We start from the raw sequence: 10311 nt of genomic DNA, 5'->3' as shown, positions 1-10311 counted from the left end.
ATGTAGCTGTAGATAGGAGGAGAGGTGACTGAAAGCCTTAGCAATTTCCTAGGCTTTGACTGAACTGGAATCATCTCCTTGTCACCAGTCCCAGCTATGTTAAGGAAGTTGATCAATTAGCCTTTAATGTCAATGTCAAATTTCTTTCATCAGTTGTGTCTTTTATTTTTTGTTTGAATGATTACCTGCAACTGCAAATGCCCACAAACAAAAATGCATTGCATTTGGGAAAATGAACAACTATAATGTATCTACAAATCACTTTATATCCTACCAATGAAATTATAATTGTGATGACTGTAACTACAAGTTATGCATTTTCCCTTTAGTTGCAAGAGACAAAGCATGCACATGATGCAAGTGTGTTCCACAAAATAGTCTATCACTATAGAACCAAAGTATATGTCTTATTGACAAGAATCTAATGTGACATTACTGTAGTGGGCCTTGGCATGATCTGTCCTTTCGATTCTGGAAACTTTAACATGACCTATGATTGGTGGTGGTTCCTTCGCATACGTTTATATATAATTAGGGGAATTTGCTTCCTCTCTCTAGTGAATTAGTTCACTAAATTTTCCATCTTCAGAATTCTATTTTGGGCGGGCACCAATGAACTAAGAATCCTTCTATCAAAATTTTGATATATGTCTTCTTTATTCACAAGTGAAGCTCTCAACTTGGCTATAAGGTTTTATGTGCCTCATGAAATATCTTTCGATTTAAGAATGAAAATCAAATCAGTTTCATGAAAATTAATTTTTTTTTTAGTTATAAAATTTTTGTCACTTATCGCTCCTCTTGCTGCCGATCCTTGATAGGTCGAGATCAGAAATACTTGGCCTGCTTGCTAAAACTCTTGACTTGAGGTGTTCATGTGTTAAGCTTATTAAACTTGTGTTGTCAATATAGTTAACACAAGTGGCTTGGTGTTTGAGGGCTCTTTGTATTGAGAGGTCTCATGGCTTGATCGGTAAAAAATACTCTCTTTGCTGTTGACTATCGCTAGATCTCGGCTTGAGCCTTGTTTATTTGAATAAGTCAAGCAGTGCTAACCTCACTCACTAAGGCAGGCGAATGTATTACTTACAATCATGAAGAACTTTGAGGTATGGATCGATTTGAGGATGAATCAAAGATGTGATTTGAAAATAAATTAGGCAATGATGACTTGAAGACAAGAGTGATTGAGAATGACCCAAAGATATAGTCAATTTAAGGATGAGATCATCTTGAAGATATCTTAAATTGTGACTAACTTAATATGATGAGCTAACCTGATACTCAATTTAAGGATGTGATCATCTCATCTTGGAAATATCATAAATTGTGGTCAACTTAATATCATGGGTTAACCTGAGAGTGTTTATCTTGAGAGTACAACTGACTTGAGAACAGTCATCTTAAGGTTGCCTTATCGAGGACACGACCATCTTAAGGAAGTGGTCAATCCGAAGAGGTCGAGCTATTGTTAACTCGAGTGAACAGGATATTAGTAACTTTTGACATTGGGATATATTAATATTCGTGATAACATATCTCTGGTGAGTGTTTACTTTGTTTTTTATACTAGATCATATCCGATTATACGATGGATCATCCCACAACCATAGTTAAGTGGGACATGTGTCTTGTCCCAAGCATACACTACATTGTCCCCCACTTGGATCGATCATTCTTCTTGAGATGACAAAAGCTGAGTCAAGAAGGTCATTAGTCTCTACAATTCTTAATTATATACTTATTTTCCTTAACATGAGAGCTTGAATTGTTTATATATTGATTCAATAGTCGAGAAAAGTGGTCAAGGGTGTTTTGGCTATAGACTACGGGAAATATGATAACTTCAACTCCTTGATAAAGATATAAATAAGTATAAAATGATGAGTCATGTGTTGAATCTCATATTTTGATGATGAAATCAATTAATAATTATATTAATATTTTAATCTATGTTTTGAGTGACGTAGGATACTTCGATCAGGATAAGACAATTAAAGTAGGAAAAATTAAGTTGTGCCGGAGGAGAATATGTTAGAAGATTGGACGTTGGGCCGGTGGATCGGTCGACGTATCGACAGAAGGCTTCGGACCGTGGATTCGGGCATTGGACCAAGAAGAACATATATTGCGCTAAGGATATTAGAGTTGCAGAGTCAACTGGCCGATTGGGTAATAGGCCACAAGAGAGGATGATGCGTCGAAGAATCAGACGAAGCGTCGAGGGACCAATGGCATGCCGGACAACTTGATTAATGCTTAGTATTAATTGTCTAGATCGAAGTTTGTTTTACATGTGCAAGATTAACTGCGATGGCAGTAAGACATGCAGCAGGAGTTGCGCCAGAGTTAAGACCATGATCACGTTGGGGGTTCGAGAGTTCGATGGAAGTTCGGACAATCGTCAAAGGTTCTACGGGAACAAATCCGAGAAGTCCAGGAGCTTGCCAAAGAAGCTCATCGAAACTCGCCAAGTAGATTGTCGTAAGTCCAGGAGTTTGTCGGAAGTCCTCCGGAGCATCGTCGAGGGTTCGTCGGATGTTCGCCGGAAGTTCGCCGGAAGAAGCGATTGACACACTAGAGCTAGTTGCAGTATTAATGTCTTAAATATCGTAGTTAGCATGTAGATTAAGTTAGAAATGGGAGGTGATCCGATTAACTTAATCTGGAGGCAATTAGGCTCTTGACAGACCTAAATTAGGCCGAATAGATTAGCCCATTCGGACCCAGAATTCCTGGCCGACGGTGGCACCGCCTAGGAGCTTAGTCTCCCAGGAATGCCAAGCGGTGGTACCGCCCCTGTTAGGCGGTGGTACCACTTGAGCTCGGTCTCCGAGCGAAGCTGAGTGGTGGTACCACCCCTGTCAAGCGGTGGTACTACCTGAGCTCGGTCTCCGAGCAATGCCAAGCGATAGTACTGTCCAATTATGGTGGCCAAGACCCCAGAAATTCGGAAGATGATATTTTTGAGCTCCAAATTTGAACTAGTTAGGGCCTATATAAACCCCACCCTTTCCTGCATAAAATGACACTGAAATCTTGATCTTATTATGAGAATTTGAGAACTCAAAAGTATTGTAAAAGGCTAAAAGTCCTTCTCCCTCTTTCCTTCTAAGTTTTAATCATTCAAGAGAGGAGTGAAAATCTGTAAGGGTTGTCTCCTAATCCCATCAAAAGGAGTAAAGCTATAAAAGGGTGATTGGCCTTCACCTATTGAAGGAAGGCCTCTAGTGGATGTTTGTGACCTCATCGGAGGAGAAAGCCAAAAGTGGATGTAGGTCAAGATTGATCGAACCACTCTAAATCTCGGTTTGTATTTACATTCTGCTCTCTATCTTAACTGCAAACTGCCTCCATTGCTTTTCTTTAACTGTACTTCGCTTAATCTTAAGTTGAAGAACTTTCCGAAACGATTTTTCATCGAAAGTGTTTTTATCATACGAACATTGTTTTAAATCGTCGAAAGTTTTCCGCTGCACTAATTCACCTCCCCCCCCTCCCCCTCCTTCTTAGTGTTCTTGATCCTAACAGTTGGTATTAAAGCTAGGTTTTTCATATTTGGTTTAACACCTAAATTGAAATGGCTCTTTTTGGCAACCAAGAGGGTCACTCTCTCATTCGTCTTCCCTTTTTTAATGGAACGAACTATACTTATTGAAAAACTCGAATGAGAGTTTTCTTGCTTTCGTTAGATTTGAATTTATGACATATTATCGAATCTAGTTTTAAAAGATATTCTCTTCCAATGAAAGATTGGAATGATTTGGAGAAGAAGACATTTTCTTTAAATGCTAGAGCTATAAATGCTCTATTTTGTGCCTTAGATAAAATCGAGTTTAATCGGGTTTCTACTTGCGAATCGACTTTCGACATATGGCACACCCTTGAAATCACACACGAAGGCATAAGTAGTGTTAAGGATTCTAAAGTTAATTTTTTAATGCATGATTTTGAGCTTTTTCGAATGAAGCCGAGCGAAACCTCATCAAATTAGAAGATGGTTGAAATGGTTGAAATGGAGCAGTCAGATGGTATGATTAAATTGAACTTATCAAATTATTCCACTTGGAAGCGTATGATGGAAGATCTACTTTATTGCAAAGATTTATATAAGCCCATCGAGGATAAAGATAAACCTTCTACTATGGATGATAAAGAATGAAAAGTTGAACATAGAAAAACTATTGCCTATATTAGAAGATGGATGAATATAAACTTGCATGAGCATATTTCAAATGAAACCAGAGCTGATGTTGTTTGGCAAAGGTTAGAAAATCTCTTTACGAAAAAGACAGTGGGAAATAGAATTTCTCTCCTCAGAAGACTGTAAATTTGAAGTATAAAGATGGTGGTAACATTATTGAGCATATAAGCCTATTTTAGAGTCTTGTAAATAAGCTTGTTGCTATGAAAATAAATATAGATGATGAGATGCAAGGATTACTACTTCTCAGCTCTTTACCAAAAAGTTGGAAAATGTATGTGGTGACAATTTGTAACTCTACGCTAGAGAGGACTCTAATAATAGATATGGTTAAAGACATTTTGCTAAATGAAGATGCCAGAAGGAAAGAACATGGTGAATCTTCTTTTGGTGCATTTGTTACTGAAAAACAAGAAAGACGTGGAAGAAGTCATAGCAGAAATCCACATGGTTATAGAGGAAGATCCAAGTCTAGAAGAGATATCAAATGTTTTTACTATAACAAACCAGGTCACATGAAGAAAGAGTATAGGTTTTGGAAGTAAGAAAAGAATGAAATAAAGAAAAATGAGAAAGAGACCAATACAGTTTCTATTGAAGGTAATATCACTATTGTTTGTGATGACGGTTATGTTAGTCTTGCAACTCAGGACAGTAACTGAGTAATTGACTCTGTGCTTCATTTCATGTTACTTCTAATAGTGATTTCTTTAGATCTTAGACTGCTGGTGATTTTGGTAATGTCAGAATGGGAAACAGTGGTACATCTAAGATTGTGGGTATTGGAGATATTTGCTTAGAGACCAGTATTGGGAGCAAATTGATACTCAAAGATGTAAGGCATATTCTAGATATTCATCTTAACTTGATATCTATAGACAAACTTAATGATGAGGGCTTTGCACATTATTTTGGTGAAAGCAAATGGAAACTCACTAAAGGTTCTCTAATTATGGTAAGAGGAAAGAAGCTTAACTCTTTTTATATCATGGAAGCTAAGTTACATAAAGAAGAGATTAATGCAATTCAAAAGGGTGAAAGTATAGATCCTTGGCACAAGAGGCTTAGTCATATCAATGAGAAGAGACTTCAAACTCTTGCTAGAAAGCAGTTCTTACCAGAGTTGCAAGGTACATCTCTTAAATCTTATGATCATTGCTTAGTTGGAAAAACACAGAGTTGCATTTTATACATATTCATTATTTAGAAGATCAGATGTTATTGATTTAATTCATATTGATATTTGTACTATGCAAACTAGAACACTTTGAGGTGCTCTTTATTTTGTTACTTTTATTGACGATCATTCTAGAAAAGTGTGGGCTTTTGTTTTGAAATCTAAAGACCAAGTACTCGATGTTTTCAAAGAGTTCAATGTCAGTGTTGAAAAAGAAACTAGTAGAAAGCTAAAGTATATTCGATCAGATAATGATGACGAGTATAGGGGTCCTTTTGAGAATTATTGCAGGTTCCATGGTATCCGGCTTGAGAAAACAGTTCCTAAAACTCCTTAGCAGAATAGTATGGCAGAAAGGATGAATAGAACCATTGAAGAAAGGATTATGTATATGCTTTCCCATGCCAAGTTACCTAAGTCATTTTGGGGTGAGGCTTTGAGAACTACAGTTGACCTAATAAATCTTTCTCCATCAGTTCCTGTGAAAGGTGATGTTCCAGAGAGAATATGGAAAAGAAAAGATATATCTTATAATCATTTAAGAGTCTTTGGGTGTAAAGCATTTGTTCATATTCCCAAAGATGAAAGGTCTAAGCTTGATAGTAAGGCAAAAGCATGTATCTTCTTGGGATATGGTCATGAAGAGTTTGGGTACAGATTATAGGAACCAGTAAACAAGAAGATTATTAGAAGTAGAGATATTGTATTTCTGGAAGACCAATTGTTTGATGATGGTGATAATGTTGAGAAGCCAGAAACTTCTATTTATATTCCTTGGAGTTTGGGTCCAGAAATTCATGATGATCATGGGGGAGATGAAAAAGAAGATCAAGGTGAGAATGTAAGTGATGATACTCCTACAGTTAATAATGCTGAACCAACTGAACAAGCACCTCCACCATTAGTTGAGATTCCATTGAGAAGATCCACTAGAGAGAGACAACCATCTACCAGATATCCTCTACATGAGTATGTTATGCTTACTGATGGGGGAGAGCTAGAAACTTATTAAGAAGCTATTCTACATGAGTATTAGAATGAGTGAGTTAAAGCCATGCAAAAAGAGACGATATCCTTGCTTGAGAACCACACCTATGACTTGGTAAAGTTGCCTAAAGAGAAGAAAGCTCTCAAGAATAAGTGGGTTTACAAGTTAAAGTCTGAAAATAATAGCTAACAACAAAGATATAAGGCACAACGAGTTGTGAAAAGATTCAATCAGAAGAAAGGTATTGACTTTGAAGAAATATTTTCTCCTATGGTGAAAATGTCCTCTATCCAAGTTGTTCTTGGTTTGGTTGCCCGTTTGAATTTAGAAGTTGAGCAACTTGATGTGAAAACAACATTTCTTCATGGTGACTTAGAAGAAGAAATTTACATGGAGCAGCCAGAAGGTTTCAAAGTCAAGGGAAAAGAAAATATGATGTGTAAGCTTAGGAAAAGCTTATATCGACTCAAACAAGCACCTAGACAGTAGTACAAAAAGTTTGATTCCTTTATGATGAGCCAAGGGTATGATAGAACCACATCTGTTCATTGTGTATTTATGAAGAAATTTTCAAATGATGATTTCATTATTCTCCTGCTATATGTTGATGATATACTGATTATTGGCCATGATGTTGGTAAAATTGAAAAGCTTAAAAGATAGCTAAGTAAATCTTTTGCTATGAAAGACTTAGGATTGGTGAAACAAATACTTGGCATGAAGATTCTTTGTGATAGAAAGAAAAGAAAGATTTGGCTATCTCAGGAGACTTACATTGAAATGGTTTTTGAAAGATTCAACACGAGTAAAGCCAAAGCAGTTTGTTCTCCACTTGAAGGTCATTTCAAGCTTAGTTCGAAATAATGTCCTACAAGCGAGAAAGAAAAAGAAGAAATGTCCAGAGTGCCTTACTCATCCGCAGTAGGCAGTTTGATGTATGCTATGGTTTGTACTAGGCCAGATATAGCTCATGTAGTTGGAGTTGCCAATCGATTTCTCTCTGATCCTGGAAAGGAATATTTGGCAGTAGTGAAATGGATATTAAGATATCTAAGAGGTACTTCCAGGTTATGTTTATGTTTTGACAATGATGAACCTGTGTTAGAAGGCTACACAGATACAGATATGACAAGTGATACTGATTCTAGGAAGTCCATTTCGGGATTTTTGATGACATTTGTAGAAGGAGCAATCTATTGGCAATCAAAGTTACAGAATTGTGTTGCTCTATCAACCACATAAGCAATATACAAAGCAATTACTGAAGCCTGCAAGGAAGCTTTATGGATGAAAAAGTTTTTACAGGAATTGGGCTTGAAATAGAAAGGATATACTGTTTACTATGATAGCCAGAGCGCTATTCATCTCTCCAAGAATTCAACATACCATTTTAGATCCAAGCATATTGATGTGAGATATCACTAGATTCATGATGCACTTGAGATGAAAGAATTACAGTTGAAAAAAGTGCATACCAATGAGAATGGTTTAGATATGTTAACAAAGTCTTTGCCTAAGGAGAAGCTTGAAGCATAGAGGCAAAGAGCGAGCTTGGTACAACCCACTATATATGCTGGAGGGGGAGAATTGTTGGGTCCAGCCCATATGTGGGCTTGGACAATTGGGCCTATTGATCCCAAATCATTAATCAAAAGGAAATTAAAAGGTGAAATAGGATAGCAAACGAAAGAGTGCAGGGAGAGCGCACAGCGAGCAACGATGACACTCAGAGAGAGAGAGAGAGGAAAGAGAGAGAAAAAGGAGAGAGAAAAATTAGGATATTGAGTTTTCTACTTGATGATCAGTGGCCAAATGTTGTCAGTTTTAGTCTAAATTTTATGCAAAGAATCCTTGCAGTAAGCTCTACAATCCTAATGGTATTGATTTGTAGTTTACCCTCTCTATGGTATTTTCCTACTATACCCACTTTGTGAGACTTAGAATTCTAGATCCATCCTATGTGATGATGATATGCTATTCTTAAGCCAAGATCTATGTTCTTGACGTTATTATGATCCTCTGGTTATTCTAGAGAAGATTTACTGTAAACCTATTATCATTATTATTTATAGTGAAAGTTTGAGGTGGACTACGGTCCTGTGATTTTTCTCATATTAGTTTTCCACGTTAAAAGATTTGGTCTCACTATGTGATTAATTTATTACTCTATTGTTTATGCTGTGCTGGTTGATATTTGCATTTTGATATCAAGTTGGTATTTTGATGAGAAACCCATTTTGATACACAAAGAGGGAAAATAATTATTTTGCTTTAACAGGATTTTCCCAATAATAAGTAAGAAATATTGAGTAAAACTCTATGATTCTAAAGTTGTAAATCTTAGAAAGTTGAGTTCTCTCCTCCCAAAGCTTAGAGAGAGTTCTAAGGAAGGTGTGAGAGGGATACCTTGTAAAAGAGGGTTGGAAAAGATTATCTCCTAAACCTGTGAAAAGGAGAAGAGGGGTGTAAAAGGGTAGTTGGTCTTCACCTATTGAAAGAAGACCGATAGTGGATGCCGGTGGCCTCGACAGAAGAGGAATTGGCGAAGTGGATGCAGGTCACGACGACCGAACCACTAAAAATCTGGTTTGCGTATTTCTTATGTAATTTACTTTAATGCAAACCACTTTACTTGCTTTACATCCACTATGCTCTTCCATACGCTTTCAAAGTTAATACATTTACGAAACTATTTTTCGTCGGAAACAAATTTAATCACAACGAAGTTTTAAACCGACGTAATTTTTACCGCTTCATCAATTCACCCCCCCCTTAGTGCTAACTCTATCCCTAATAATTAGTATCAGAGCCTTGTATTTCTCATTTGGTTTAACACCCAAGAGAAATGGCTCTTTTCGGCTTTTAAGAGAGTCACTCTCTCATTCGTCCTCCCTTGTTCAATGGGACGAACTACACATATTGGAAAATTCGAATGAGAGTTTTCTTACTTTTGTTGGATTTAAATTTATTGAATATTATCGAAAGTGATTTTCGAAGGTCTTCTCTTCCAATAAACATTGGAATGATTTGGAGAAGAAACTTTTTCCTTAAATGCTAGAGCTATGAACGCTCTATTTTGCGCTTTGGATAAAACTGAGTTTAATCGGGTTTCTACTTGCGAAACGACTTTCGAAATATGGCACACTCTCAAAATCACACACAAAGGCACGAGTAGAGTAAAAGATTCTAAAGTCAATATTTTAATGCATGATTTTGAACTATTTCATATGAAACCAAGCGAAACCATTGGAGACATGTACACTCATTTTACGGATGTCGTCAATGGTTTAAAAGCACTTGGTAGAAGTTTTTCAGATTTTGAACTCGTTAATAAGATTTTATGATCACTTTCTAAAAATTGGGATTCGAAAATAATGACAATATAAGAATCAAAGAACTTGAATCATTTTTCAATTAAAAAATTTATAGGGTCTTTGATACCTTATGAAATAATGTGCAATACATGTAAAGAACTTGAGAACCACCTTCCAAAGAATAGGAAGGATTTCAAACTTAGAATAATTAAAGATCACTCGAGCATAAGCTCAAGTGATGGTGAACTTGAACTCCTTATGAAAATTTTAAAATGAGAATTGAAAATAAAAAATAAACTTAAAAAGAAGAAGAAGGCGACTTTGGACAAATTGAGCTCATCCGAAGACAAGAAGAAAATCAACAAAGGCAAGGTGGCAAACTATGCCTTAACGACATTCGACAATGAGGTAAATAACTCAAACGAAACTCCTTTAATTTATTTCGAAATTACATAATGCTTTTCATGAGTTGTTCTTAAATTAGTTTAGAAAAATTATATTTTTTTTGAATTGCATGTTTAATGAAAATACAAAAATAAAATTGCATCATGCTTACCTTTCTAGTGATTTTAAAAGTAATCATGAAAATTACATATTTTATGATAAACAAATAAAATTATTTTGATTA

The sequence above is a fragment of the Musa acuminata genome, chromosome BXJ2-10 (genome assembly GCF_036884655.1).
Source record: "Musa acuminata AAA Group cultivar baxijiao chromosome BXJ2-10, Cavendish_Baxijiao_AAA, whole genome shotgun sequence".
NCBI classification, from domain to species: Eukaryota; Viridiplantae; Streptophyta; class Magnoliopsida; order Zingiberales; family Musaceae; genus Musa; species Musa acuminata.
This window is presented reverse-complemented; position numbering follows the sequence as displayed.